Source organism: Myodes glareolus, chromosome 10 (assembly GCF_982192425.1).
Source record: "Myodes glareolus chromosome 10, mMyoGla1.1, whole genome shotgun sequence".
NCBI classification, from domain to species: Eukaryota; Metazoa; Chordata; class Mammalia; order Rodentia; family Cricetidae; genus Myodes; species Myodes glareolus.
In genome coordinates, this window is record NC_142035.1 from 34,627,775 (window position 1) to 34,642,974 (window position 15,200).

General features: G+C 46.0%; 1 protein-coding gene across 2 annotated transcripts in view; it reads left to right on the top strand.

Annotated features, from left to right (window-relative positions):
- The first annotated feature begins 335 nt into the window (after window positions 1–335).
- Window positions 336–15,200, top strand: part of Rrbp1 (ribosome binding protein 1) — a 66,101-nt gene continuing 51,236 nt past the window's right edge. For both annotated transcript variants that reach the window (XM_087911161.1, XM_087911164.1), the window contains exon 1: window positions 336–560. The gene's annotated coding sequence lies outside the window, so the exon portion shown is untranslated. The remainder of the gene's footprint in view (window positions 561–15,200) is intronic.

Here is a 15,200-nt window from a genome sequence, read left to right on the forward strand (position 1 = left end):
GACCAGAGTGGGCGGGGTCGGCAGGCGACCTCCCTAGATGGGCGGGGCGTTAGAGACCCGCCCCCGCGCAGAGCAGAGAGCTGCGCTGCGCGGCTCCGCCCCTCCTCGGCCCCGCCCCCCGCGGCTCCCCGCAGCTCCTCCCCTCTCCCATTGGCTGAGACGTAGACCCTCCCTTTTACCCAATGGCCGCCGCCGTTGAGCGGCAGTCAGCGACTCGATTGGACAGCTGCCGGTAGAGTGGCGGCTAGTGGACCAATGAGAAGAGGCGGCTCGATGAATGGCTGGTCCGGGTGGGGAAGGCAGGAGGCGGCGATCCCGGCGGAGGGGGCCGTTCGCCAGCTCCGAGGCAGAAAGTGCCACGACTCCACACGCGCGCACGCAGCCAGCGAGCGGCCGGAGCGGACGGCGGACGGGGCGGACGGCGCCGGGGTCGCGGTGTGTGCAGCTGCTCAGGGGTGGCTTCTCGGCGGAGGCTCGGCCGGCTCCTCTCTCGCGGTTCCGCGGCGGCGGCGGCGGCTGCTCTTGCCCTCTCGCTCTCCCTCTCGCGTCTCCCGCTGCAGGTAAGAAACTTGGCCGGGCCCTGCAGCCGCGGCGGCGGTGGAGGCGCGCGGGCCGGGCCGTCGGTGCGCCGGGCCGGTCGCGCCGCGCCGCGAGTGACACGTCTCCTTGGCGGCCCCTCCCCCGGCGGCGCCGGCCCGCCCGCCCTGGCGGTGGCCGCGGCCCCTCGGGTGGGACGGAGCTGTGTGTGCCAGGCCGAGCCCGTGCAGGGGCGTCGGCCGAGCGCGCCCCTCGGGTTAGACCCCCCGGCCGGTCGGCCGGCTGGGAGCTGCGGTGGCCCCGCGGCGCGACGTGGCGACCCCTCCCTCCTGGCCCGGCCGTCGGGCCGACCCGCGCGCTGCGAAGTTGGGCTAAGAAAGTTGGCGGCGGGGCGGGGCGGCGCGGCGCACAGCTGGCGGAGGAAGGGGTTAAGTTTCGGGAAGCCACCGGATGACGTTGCCGGGCCGGAGTCCGGGCCGGAGGGGGTTGGGGGGGGCTGAAGGCGGTGGGCCGGCCTGGGACGAGGGCTGAGACTCGATGGGCGACGCGGGGCCCAGAGCCCGGTGCTGCGGGCTGCGGACACCGGACACGTCGGCGGCCCCGACGGGGCGGGCGGGGGCCATGGGGTTCGCCGCTGGTGCAGTCCGGGACTGGCCTTAGTAACTTCCCGGAGTGCGGGATGAGGTTCCCTGCTCCCCCTGGCGGCGGGGCCGCAGCACCGTTTCCCGGCGGGGCCGCGCGGAGCCTGGCGCGAGGGTGCCGGACCCCGCCGGAGTTGGGGCCACCCCGGGTCCTGCCTGGCCTCTCCCTCCCGCGGCCACGATGAATGGACCCGTGGTGCCAGGCCCGAGCGGAAGCAGACACCTCCGGCCAGGCCGGCCAAGCGCGCTGGCACTGGGCCCGCCGTCTGTCCCAGCCCGCCAGGCTTCCCGGCTGTGCCCGGGGCAGAGAGGCCAGCCGGCCCGCGCTTCCAGCGGTACGGGATGCTTTAGGGTCTCCTTGCCCGTACTGTAAGCCACCAGCTGGAGTTCTGTTGGTGTCACTCTTCGTGGATGGTAGTTAACCAAGTGTTTTCGCTCGAACGTTTCCCATTTCCCCATCTGAATAAACAAGGTTCCTGCTTGTCCCTCAAACTGAGACCTAGCACACGTAGGGAGTAGCCAGCTGGTATTGACTGTTCTTGTGGGATGTGTGTTTAGGGACGTGGGAGACAAGGGAACAAGGTGGCGCCTGGCTCACTCTGGACCACGCAGGGCTGCAGAAGTCACACACCTGGATTCCACCCGCTTGACCACCTGAAGCTCACGTCTCCTAACCTCTGAACCTGGGTTTCCTTATCTCTAGCCTGAAGATAGTACCACCCACTCATCCCTGGGGTTGGGGAACTGGGCAGGAAGTGTGGGACCTTGTGCTAAACGGAGAGCGGTTTGGCAATAACTCCTGAGGTCAGAGGTCAGGACTGGGAAACACCAAGGAAATGAAACTTTGGAGGATCCTGGAGCCTCCCACATTTCTATTTGCTAAGTTAGTCTTCTGGTGGGGGTCCTGAGTGGAATCTTGCGTACAGTCTCACTTTGTAGGCCGAAGTCCATACACTGGACATGGCCCTTTACAATTGAGTATGCCACCATACTCGAGTCACACCACGTCTTACCTTTCCCCAACTTGCTTGTCTTAACTTCCTGCACCCGGAGAAATTTCTGTGATCCATGCTGCCTGCTTGAGAGCAGTCTTAATGTGTGAGTGAACTTTGCAAGGTCAGCCCACTATGGTCTGCCAGACTGTTTCTCTTGAGAAGCAGCTTCCTGTTCTGAGGGCCTTAGATGCCACTTCCCTTCTGTTTGAGTGCAGGAGAGGTCAGGACAGACCTCTCAGTCAGTTTTCCATTTAGAGGCCAGGGCAAGCTTGGATTGCTGGGCTGCTGGACTCGTTGAGTCCTGGAGAAGGCCCCAATTGGAGGATGAAGGCAAGAAGGGAGCTTGAGGTTTGGAATCACAAACTAAAAGTTTGTGTGAAGTCGTGGCATGTTAGAACTCTTGGATTTCATGTATAGGACTTGAACTCTGACCCTCTACCTTGTCTAAGGAGTTAGAGTGATATTATAATATATGGATTTTTTTGTCGTTGTTGATGGAAAACATTTTTCTTTCTTCCCCTTGCCTACCCTCTCCTTTTCTTTTCTTTCCTCCTCTTCCTCTCATCCCCCTCCCTCTTCTCCTTCCTTCCTTTTTTATAGTTTTCAGAACAGAGTCTTAGTCCCAATTGCCATGTCAGCTTAGACTGACCTTGACTGCCTCTACCTCTTAAGTGCAGAGATTACAGGTGTGCACCCCAACACCCGGCTTGATGGGAGAGTTTTAAATAAATCCTGAATCAAGTCACATTTGAGCAATTAAGCTCTTTGCTGAAATGAGCCTTAACTCTACATGCTACAATAATTATATAGCACCAAACTCGGTTTAAATGGTTGCATGCAAATGATTTAATTGGAATATTGGATTATTGTGTAGCAGGGATACCTTTTAAAAGCACAGGAGCCCAGATCCTTGCTTGTGCCTTTAACTAATAGACACATGACAAACAGATCGAGCCAACAGTGCTTGCCCAAATCTTTTTTCCAGAAGGGGAAATGTCCTTTGTGGGACATTTATACTTCCCAGGTTGTTCCTTTATATATCCCACGTCTGCAGTGGTGAAGGCCTTGTAAGCCCCTTTCCAGTGAGTATTATAAACATGGGCTGTCTGGCTCCTGGAAGAGGCCAAGATTGGGGCTCTTAGAATTTTGAAGCCCAGGGTGTCCGTAGTTCATACTGATGAGAGAGACTGCCATCTCATTGTATAAAGTATCTGAATCCAACTTTAAAAGACTTGCAATTCAGAATCAGACACCACATTGCTGTGGTTGTAGGCATCATAATAGACCCATGTTTAGGGTAGGTGTGGTTGTCACCCATTCGGTAGATGAGAACCTGGAAGCCCAGAGGATAAGAAGGCTTTGGGACCTGTTCCTGTTGCCAGCTGCTGAGTGACATCATTTCTGCTTTTTGAATAGGCTGCAGGACCACATAATTCTATCCTGCTGGGACAGTAATTACCCAAGAGAGGACACAGAACTAGGAGATTAAAATGAGTTTCAGTGGCAAGGTGTAGAGTCAGTGAAAATTTGGCAGTCCAGGAAGGCACTTGGCATTTCATTCCTTTATGAAGAGTCTTTGCTCTGGGCTTTCAAACTCTGTACATACAAATGCATGACACATGAATTTGTGTGAAGAAGCTGTTGTCCACAACAGCATTGTCCGTACCACTTGCAGCTGTGTAAGTTTAAAGGATGTAAGTTAAGGGGCAATAACATTTTAACATTCCATTTCTTAGTCAATTTGCAAATGCTGAGTAGTTGCTTATAGAGTTACATCATTCCCATCGTCTTGGCAAGTTTGACCAGACAGCACCAGGCCAAGGTAGCTATTCTTTAAAGGTTCAAGTCCCTGTTCTTCCTGACCACATGAAAACATAATAATGTTGAACCAGGTGAAGTGTTCGTTTTGTCTATTTTGTCTGTCAAAACAGATGACTGATAGCAGTTTGTACACTCAGCTCAGTAAATTGTCACCTTTGGGAAACATTAGTCTTGGGGGCTGGAGAGTTGGCTCAGTGGTTGAGAGCTTTTGATGTTACTAACAGCACCAACATTGTGGATCATAACTGCTCGTTTCTCCAGCTCCAGGGGATCTGACATCTACTTCTAGTCTCTATAGACACCAGACATGTACATGATGCATATACATACATGCAGGCAATCATATATAAAATTAAAAATAAATCTTAAAGCAAAAAGTCCATTCTCAATTCTATGTGCATTTGAGGGAAGGGGGTGGATAGGGCAAGGGGACAGGCACTTTTACCTAAAACTAACAGCATGAAGATGGCCAAATGTACCAAATGTAGAAAAAATAAGTAGGCATTAGATGGAAAGTATGCAGCTTGTAAGGAAAGTAAATATTTAATTCTAAGTGAGAAAGCCTGGGCGATGGAGTCTGCTTAGCATTATAGAATATTAACTCGGGGACTTCCTAGGAGATTGTTTTCTTATGCTGGCGAATTCTGAATGAGTCTCCTGAAACAGGCAGGCACACACCCAAGTTTAAAGCCAGACTCACCTTCTGCTTTTCTTTTAAATTTTAGTAATACATATCTCTCAACTTTTCGAAATGAACAGCAGCTTTATAAAGGGTGCTATATAAATGATGTGTTTTCTGGTTGTTTAGTCTGGTCCCCAGCACTCTTGCATTCCGGCATGCTGGAGTTCTCTCTGGCTGTAGAAGTTATTTCCTGAGCACTACAGAGACTGCTTGCGGGGCCTATTACACCCTGTATGACTTTACAAGCTCTTTGGGACTTGGGAAGACTTTGAATTCTTGGTTGTACTCATGTCAGTGTTTGGTAGATTGACAGAAAGCCCAAGTTTAAAAGAAACTTCCAGTGATGGGCAACTTGTTATTTCCTGGTTGGTCAGTGAGAGGGTCCACTGAGATGGTTCCGGAAGTCATCAGCTTTATTTATAGTGACAAGGAGCATCACCTGACTCAGAAGTTGGATTAAACAACCCTCTTGAACTCAAACTTTTAATTCTGTGCCTTAAGCCTTGGCAGGATGGGAGCAGACAAGGCCCTTGTTAGTGTCTCCAGACTCCAAGCCAGTGAGTGCCCTGTGTGGATATATTTCTTGAAACAAAAATGACATCTGTTTGGCCAACCCCTTGTTACTAAACAACAAAACCAACCTTTTGAATATAAAGTTTTTTTTTCATTAAATTTTAGGTTTTTAAGGTTTTCACAAGAAAAGTGAGAATTTGGTTTGCTTCTTGCTTGGCATTTGTGAGCCTGTGCCTGCCTTCAGCGCAGCTCTGCCCTGATGTGTGTGGCCTGTGTCTGGCAGTCCTTGAGGGCCTTTAGGCTGGGTGGGGTCTAACCCCAGGAACAGGGAGCCTGACTGCTTTTCCTTGGGCTTCAGTGCACCTTCCCTGTAAAATGAGGGCTGACCAGGTGGCTCCATCTCTCAGGCCATGAACCTTGGTTTTTATCTCTGATCCTTGTTCTCTCTCCTTGCAAATCCCATCAGCTCTGCTTTTTAAGTGAAGCCCAAGTTCGACCCTTCTCACCATCTCTGCTGGTTCTGCTGTCCTTGGGTCACTTTCACCTCTAGCCTGTTTTATTTAGTCTTTGAAGTTGTTTCCCAGCTGTAACTTCATCATCCCCCCCCCCGACCCCCCCCCACCCCCCCCACCCCCCCCCCCCCCGCCTTCTAGATGGTTGCTACGGTTGATGGCATCACCACTCTGACTGCTCCTTGGTCTGTCTTGCCTGTGGCCTCCTGGGCTCCAGTTATCTTGGGCCTCACTCCTGCCTCTTTCCTTCCACTTCTTCAGTCACACCGGCCACTTCTTTAGTCTTCAGGCTTGTGTCTGCTGTAGGGCTTAGCATGTGTCCTTCTACCTGGGGGAGCTTTTCCCAGATAGATCTCACGGTTGCTCCTCTACCTTCCTCACATCTGTTGATCATCTTTTTTAAAGCGACAGACACCTTCCCATTCTGTCCAACCTGTGCATAGCTTTCTCCTCATTCCTGCCACTTGATATGTCCTATGTTTGAACTGTCTGTCATTGTCTTCACTGGAGGATGAACTCTGTCAACACAGGGATATTATCTGATTCCTTTTCCTAGGTCTAAAACAGTGATGGCACCTAGCAGATGTCAATGCTCACTAGGCTAATGGAGAGGCTTTTCCTAGTGCAAGACCGTAATCATTTAACTCAAAGTAGTCTGAATTGCTGGAGCATAAAATAGAAACACAAAACATCTCAGAACCAATGGGAGTGAGTTTTGGATTATCTCCTGACAAGAACGTTGAGTGGTACTGTCAAACTTCGTCAGCCCTTTGCTGCCCCTGGAGCCAGAGGTGTAAAGCAGCCTTGGGGCAGGGGCGTGGGCTTGGATGCTGGCTCTGTCCTGGGCTTCTGGTTCTGCAGGACAGTTTCACAACTCTGGACTGAGCATGTGTCTTCACTGCTGCTCTGGTCCCAGGAGGAGTGTTAGCAGGGATCACCCACATTTCCCATGGCACAGAAGGTCTTGGGTCAGGCATGCAGAGGAGGTAGTCTGTCTAGGAAACCAAATGTTATTTTTGGTTTGAACAGTGTGGTGGCTTTTTCTAAAATGAGTTGAATTTTGTGCTTGGAGAATAAAAGTGTGTCATAGTGGCGGGTGGGGGGGGGAATTACTGTCTTGTAGGTGGTTGGCATGGTGTTTTCATTTCTCTCGGTCAGACTTTTTTGTCAGGCTAAGGAGTGAGAGGAGGTTTTGCCTTCCCACATGGCAGTGTCTCCTCTGAGGAACTTTTCATGGAGGCTAGCTGAGGTGAAGGAAACTTGGCTGAGGCAAGGCAGCCTGATCGGTAAGATCAGAGTCCAGACCCTTTCCTTCTTTCTCTTCCACTTTTCTACTGTAGGCAAAGAAATGGCAAGTGTGTCCTGGAGTTCCGTCCTTTGTAGTGAGTGAGAGCATGGGAATGAGTTATCTTGTGTTGAAGGGTAAAAGACCCTTGTCCATACCCAGGCAGTACATTTTCTAGAACTTCTCATTTAATACAGTTCATTTGTATTAAAGCCAACCTGTTTTCCATGAAGACTGTTCCTGGATAGGAATTAGACATAGCTTTATTTCTGTTGGCTATATTATTTCCTGTAGTTAATGTTCGTTTGTAGTTAGAAAGTCAGTTCATAGTAATCACAGTGATTGAGAAAAGGAAGGAGACGAAGAGTAAATGAATTATTAAAACCCTTAATGAAAAGTCTTATTAGTGGTGTGCCAAGGGACCTCTCAAAGATGTGTGCCTTTGAAGCCCAGCTACTCCTCATCATTATAAGTAACTTCCCAGGTAAGTCGGATGGTCCAGGAACACCTTTTGTGCTATTTCCATTTATTTTTTCCCGAGACAAGGTTTCTCTATAGCTTTGGAGCCTATCCTTGAACTAGCTGTTGTAGACCAGGCTGGCCTCGAACTCACAGAGATCTGCCTGCCTCTGCCTCCTGAGTACTGGGATTAAAGGCGTGCACCACCACCACCCGGCTACTGTTTCCATTTTTAAAGACAGGAAGAGAACAGAATATTAACAAGGCTAATGAAAAGCCCTGGCCACTTTGGGAAGGGGACACCCTCCTTGACTGAGGTCCCATTAATTTCTCTCTGGAGAGAGCGATGTCCTATATGCTTGTTAGAGCTGGAAGGTGAGGGTAGCAACAACACTGTATGACAGTCCTTAAAGGGTGCCCCCTTTCTTTAGGATGCAAGTTGTGCGTATTTTTAATTCTTTACTGAAATGAATGTGTGTGTCTTGAGTCCCGGTAAAATACACTTATTTAAACTGCACACGCTTGTTTAACTAGTTCCTTTTGTGTTCCTGTGTCCCTTTATTGCCTTCTTCAAGGATACCTGCATTCCTGTTCATAACATCACAGTCTCTTTGCTGGTGTCTGAACATAATGGAAGTGGATCACGTGACATTTGCTCATTTGTCTTTCCCTTGATGTGTACGAAAGATTCATCCATGTGGTTGAGATAGCTGTGGTCCGCTTTTTTGCTCTTGTATCTTCCAGTTTGTGACTGTATCACAGTATCTGGCTAGCTTCCAGGGAGGAGCTGTTGTGGATAAATAACCCTGGCATAATTGGTCTCGCCCTGACTTTTGGTTAGCATGCGCACATATTTCTATTGGGTCTGCTATCTAAATCTGGAATTGTAGGCTATAAAGAGGCATATGCTCAGCTATAGAGAAAAGTGCCAGGCTTTTCTTTCAAAGTGCTTGTAGTAATTTATACTCTTACCGCAGTATTTGAGAGCTTGGGGTGTATTATAAAATGGCTGACTTAAAAAGAAGCTAAAGTGAAGTTTGAATCACCATTGATAATAAAAAGAGTTAATTCCCGCATGCTAGAAGAAGGTCTATGTTATTGGGGGTGGGACTGTCGGGCCAGTAGGATTTGTTGATCAGGGCTGTGGAGTGAGGGCCAGACCACTGACGTTCTTCGCAGCAAAGCCAAGTGGGAAAGCAGTGGGCAGTGAAGGCAGAAGCTGAGCAGTCCTTCCTGGATGAGCCTTCTACCTGTGGATTTTATAAAAGTGAAGTTATAGACATTTCTAGTTAGAATACCGGTCTCCCTCCAGGGTTTGGTGCTAGGGGGATATCCCTCCAAGATTTCCTACTTCTCTACCTCCTAACCTTCTGTGGAATACAGTGCTCCCCTATCTGTGAGGGGTACTTCCCTAGATCCCCATTAGATGCCTAAAACTGTAGATATGACGAACCCTCTATATATACTTTGTTTTGCCTTTAAATACTTAATGATAATCTTGAATTTACAATTAGGTAGGCACTACGAAATTAAGAAGAAAAACAAATGAAGTTTAAGAATTGTAACAATATACGGTAATAAAAGTTATCTGATTGTCCTACATAAATCACTGTACACTGAACCCACATTTCTGGTAAGAAGGTGAGGTCAGCCGTGCTTACATGGTGGTAAGTCCAGTGACTGTCCGGGGGGTTATTGAACCCTCCAGAAGTAAAGCTGTGGTTAGTGGGACTTGTGTGTCCAGGTCTAGACTGGGAGGTGCTTTCCCTGGCCAGCTGGCCTTCTTGTCGTGTGGCAGTAGTCTGTCTTCTTTAAATCTAAGATGCAGTGAGCTGTGATTGGCTGAGCTGAGAGTGGCAGCAGTGGCAGATATCATGGCAGGGCATTGGGTTTCTGGCAATAAAGGTTGTCTTGATCAGTCTTCTCATTTGGATACATTCTAAATAAAAGATGTAAAAATGCCTTTTGAAAAGCATAGGATAGCTCAGAAGATTCCAAGGAAGTCAAACACAGCCCTGTAGCGCTTTTAGCAAACTGATCAAACTGTAGTATTTCCAGGGTCAAAGGGTAGAGGTCAATGTGGGCAAAATGCTAGAAAGTGATCCTTTAAGAGCTGGTATCACCAAGGGCAATGGAACCTCCAGGAGAAGACAGGGACATTAAACACTTCTGTGGCTGGAGTGTAGTTTAATGGTTGGTTCCTGCTTAGCATTGAGGAGGCCTTAGATTCCAGACTCAGTCCCGCGGAAAAGAAACTAAAACAAACAAACAAACAAAAAAACCAGAACATTTTTCCTACTGTAGAGCTGCTAGGGTAGGGGGAACACAGCCGGAATGTGGGTGTCACAAATTATCCCTCATGAAGGTCATAGGACATGCTAGGAAGTTTAAGATTCTGTGCTTGAGGGGTGACTGAACAGTGCTCTTGGGCTAGTCCTTGAATATTTGAAGGACCACACCTATTTCCTGGACTTCGAGAATCCCCAAGGCATGATTATAACAGGAACATGGACAGTGGATGGTTATGAAACACAAGGAACTAAACACAAAGGTTGCCAAGTGCTGTGGATGAAGACAGTGGGAACAGCTCTATGAGCATGAGGTAGAGTTGTTGACCTGGTTTAAACACCACTGCCTGCTGAGCTGAAAGAATAGAAAGGGTTTAAAATATCTACAAGTGATAGAAACTATACAGTGATCTAGCACATTTGAAAAGGGACCAAGTACAACATAGAGGGATAAAGAGTCTAATAATTGTAATAAAAACACAACAGGTGGGTCCAGTAGCAGAGTAGACGGGACTGATCAGAACTGGAATGTAAGGCAGAGCAGAAGAAAGTACGCAGAAGTCACTGTGAAGAACCACAGACAGGTGCTTTGTGGGAACAATGGAGAACCAAGGGGAACAAACTGAGACGTGTGTTGTGTTGAATTACAGTTCTGGGGGGGGGGGGGCGGGGAGAAAGAACCAGTGTTTGAAGAGATAGTAGCTGATAATCTTACATAATAGGTGAGATACCCATCTTTTTAAAAATCCAACAACCCAAACAGAATAAAAGTAAATTTACATGGAGATAATTCATGATGTAACTAGAGAAGAATTCAGCAGTGGGAAAAACTGTTTTATATATTTTTTATTTTATGTGGATTGTTGTTTTGCCTACATTTATGTCTGTGTGAGGGTAGGGTGTTGGATCCCCTCAAACTACAGTTACAGATTTTAATGGAATTGAACCCAGGTCCTCTGGAAGAGTAGCCAGTGCTTTTAACCACTGAGCCATCTCTGCAGCCCTTGTGGGGTTGGGGGAGGGACTATTTTAAGGCAGAAGCAAACTGTTAGTAGCAGATCATCAAGAAACTCTAGGGTGTTCCTGGAAGGAAAGTAAGGCCATGAGGAAAAGAGTGAAAAGTGAAGAAAGTGCTTAATTTTGGATAATTTTTAATAATGCCATATGTTGGTGAGACTGAAAAACTCTAAGAGCAAACGCTTAAAAACAATATCTAGGGAGAGTGAAGGAATTAGTGGGACAGAATAAAAATTTTGTTTAACTTTTATGTTCACAGAATGTTGATTACCCTCCTCAAAGGTTACTACTAAAGAATTAAAGAGTGGGTTACTTCTGTAATACTAGAAGGGGAAACAAAACATTCAAAAGTAATCAAGAAGGATAAAGACAAAAAGCAGCCCAGGGCAGATGGGAGACTAATGTTAGAGAAAACACAGGTTTAAACCCAGTGCATTAGCATTTGTATTAAATGCCAATTGCTTCAATACTCCAGTAAAAGCCAAAGATACTGTTCATGCTGCATTCCAAAAATACAGCTGTTGCACTGTCATAGGTAGAATGGATGGAGAAAGCCAGTTCACATGTGCTGGTGCTGTATGCTAGCCTAGGGCAGCCTGGGCTATTTAGAAAGACTCTCATCTTAAAAGCAGAAAGATGTGGGTGGTGGTGGCGCACACTTTTGTGCCCAGCACTTGGGAAGAAGATGTAGGCGGATTTCTGTGAGTTCGAGGTCAACCTGGTCTACAGAGCGAGTTCCAGGACAGCCAGGGTTGTTACACAGAGAGCGGAAAGAAAACTGATGTTGTGTCAGTATTATGAGAATAGACTTTAAGGCAGAAAAAAAGCACATCATGATTGCTTAGCAGCGTTTTGGCTGAGATCAAGTGTGAAAGCATTGTAGAGGGAGGTGCATTAAACAATTTAAGCATTTTTAGCTTAAAAAATTGTGTGTGTGTGTGTGTGTGTGTGTGTGTGTGTGTGTGTGTACGCACACGGTCAGAGGACAACCTATAGGAATCCGTTCTTTCCTCCTGCTGTGGGTTCCAGGAATCAAACTTAGGTACCAGTCAGGCTTGCACAACAAACACTTTACATGCTGAGCCCTTTCACTGGCCCCATTTTAACTTTCTGAGTTAACATAGTCTCAATATATAAAGTAAAATGGTCAGAAGTTTTAGGAAATGGTCTAATTTATCGCCACAATAGAGAAATTTTAGTGATCATATAACTAAAGAACAGCTTTGGACAAAACAGTAAATAAAAGATTTGGTCTGTTGGTCTATATGTGACTATAAAAACCCCCACAAAAACCCCACAGCCACCTAACACACTTCATAGTATTCAGATGGCTATGTCAAGGACAGAAAATAGTCCAGGACAGGTGGGACACTAATGTTAGACAGAATACTGATCCAAACCCAAGTGTCGCTCCAAGTAAATTAGAAATATGAATAAGAAAATAGAAAAATCATCATGTATTTAGAAATTTAAAAGTACTTCTAATGTTTATAGGTCATAAAGTAGGGAAATATAAAATGTTTTGACAGCAGTAAAGAAAATGGTACATATTAAATTTATAGTGTGTAGATGAAACATTTTTGACAGATTAATAACTTTAAACATATTCAAAATGGGAAGAAGGAAATTATTGAGCAAAACATCTGTCTTGATGCAATTTATGCTAACTAGGATAAAAGCAATTTCTTTAACCTGATAAAAGTCAGAGTTAGCCCAGCTCGGCCATGAACTACTTCAAGTAGTAGAAGGAAGAACAAAGGAGACAGAAAACCAGCAGCAGCCAAGCCACAGGGCCTCCTTAGAGGAGACAGTGGGGTTGACAGCTCTTGGGCAAAACCATGAACAGGGACCAAGTAAGCAGCGTGAAGTACATGGATGGGGGCCTCACTGCAGATGGCAAACACTGAAAAGACAGGTGGCATTTATGAAAAGCTCATGTTAAATCGGTTTTTTAAAAATTACTACCATTGGTGCTTATCTAAAGCAGTCAGGTATGATGGCACACAGCTCTGGCCTGAGCACTCTGAAGGCTGAGGTAGGAAAGATCTTGAGGCCACTCTAGGATATGTAGCTAGGCAGTCTCAAAAAAATTTAATTTCAATACAGCCGGGCAGTGGTTAGCGCACGCCTTTAATCCCAACACTTCGGAAGCAGAGGCAGGCGGATTTCTGTGAGTTCGAGGCCAGCCTGGTCTACAATAGCTAGTTCCAGGACAGGCTCCAAAGCTACAGAGAAACCCTGTCTTGAAAAAGAAATATTTAATAGAAAGTGGAGGAAAAAGATACATAACTTATGATACATAGCTTATTTTTTACAGATTAACATGACAAAACTTTTGCAAGTTGTGACTATCCTGATACATTTCTTCTAGAAAATCAAACTTATCAGTACTGAACTTAGGGGAGAGAGAAAACTGCATGTTCCTGTAATCATAAGGACATGGATTCCTGCCAAGCATGTAAAGAATACACATTCCTTCTCAAACTTAGAATAGAGGAAGAAGTGAATGTTATGTGTCCACTCATTCTGTTGTCTTCTAGCCTTGTTCCATAGAAATAGTAAGAGGGAGGAAATCGCCAGTCACCTCATACCTAGGAATGAAAGCCAAACCCAACAGTACATATAATGACAAAGTGATGTTTGTCCTAGGAATGCAAACTTTAATGTTGAAAATTAAGTGTATGTTCATTTGTCATACTGACAGGTTACAAGAGTAGAATGATATTATTATCTTAACAGATACAGAGAAAATATGTGATAAAACTTACCATGCATACTATGGGTAAAACAGCTAGGCATCTGTATTGTCCCCTTTGACACGAGGAAAGACTGTTGGCAGTCCTTCCCTTTAGCATTGTATCAGAGGTCCCACTCTACAAAAACTAATGAAAGTAAAATGGGTCAAGATTGGGGAAAAAAAGGAACAAACTGATTTATATGCTTACAGACACAGGAAAGTTAAAAACAAAACAAAACAAAAAACAATAAAAAATTAAAGGCTTAACACTAGAATTAGGCAGTTGCTTAGGAAAGTAGTAGACGTGTGAATCATTCACACTTTCCCATGCCAGCAACAGACAGACAACAGAACGTTAGTGACCATTTGCAAGATTATAAAATGGAAGAACCAAGAAACATCTCTCCAGCAACATGCAAAACATTTTTCTCTGTCCAGATAACTGTATTTTTCTCTTTGGGCTTGTTCATATGAGTGCTGGTTATCGAACACTCTGATAGAATATTTAGTGGTCCTATCACAGCCAATACCTACTGAGAACTGGTGTTTGGTTGATGCGGTGCCAGCTGGCCTCTGCTTTCTGGGGATGAATGTCTATTACAGTAAGAAAACTTTTAGACCAATTGTCTATTTTGAAGATCCTTTATCATGCCATATTGGCCTGTCTTTTTTTAATAAAGTGGAAACTGGTAGCTTCTTGTAAATTCCCAGAGGATTTAGGTCTTTTTTTCAAAGACTTTTTTTTTTAAAGGAAACAAAAGCTTGTTAATTCTCTATTTTTTTTCCTCAAGCATAGAAATTGAATCCGAAATAGCTGATGATTAAGCAAGGCTTATAATAGAATATATTTCTATTTTTAGTGTCTCAACTCTTTAAAATGAATGACATTGTTTCTTTAAAGTAGGAAGTTACTTTTAACACATGAAATATACTATTTCAAAATTCTACTTTTAGTTGCTACATTTTCTTCAGTTACTGTTTTAAAAAAAAACAAGCATTGCTTAAATTTTTCGATGAGAGGTTCTGATGCTTCTTTGGAAATAGTAATTAATGTTGATAAGCCTTGTGCTTCAAAGGTAGCAAAGAGGTTGCCAGGGGAAAGTGAGGGGAGTGACATAGGCCTAACCTGAGTGGACATTAGGATTCCGTCGGGTGGAGTGTGGGCAGCTGATGTCATCTTGGGCATCAGTGTTTCAGATGAAACAGGAATTTGAGATAGGAAGTGAGGACTAACACCTAGTGTGTCCTGAAGTTTTGAAGGGCTGCACCCTCCACAAAAGGACAGGCAGTGTCCTAGTTAGTAGCAAGAAGAGATGATGGGACAGCCAAACTGTTGGGTCAGAAGCTGAAATTTTTCTATCAGAGGTCCCTGCCACAGGTAACAATCAGCCCACGGCTGGTGACTCCCTCCAAGGCCTGGTTGAAGCAAAGATAAAGTGGTTTTAGGGGAGCCCCTAAAGAACTGCCACCAATAAGCCCAACAGAAATGCAATGGTAAGTGACAAGTGAAGGTAGAACAGAAGGCAGGAGAGCTAAAAGAGGTTAAGACGGTGCCGTGAAAGAAGCAGGCAGACTTGAGAAGGGCAGGACAACTTGAAGACTTCATTAAGGAGCTGTTTTGAATTCATTCTAAGAGAGTGGTGAGTGGACCTTATGTCTGAAGTCTGCCCTAATGGCTGCACAAGAGAATTGTTAAGGATAATTAGAGATGAT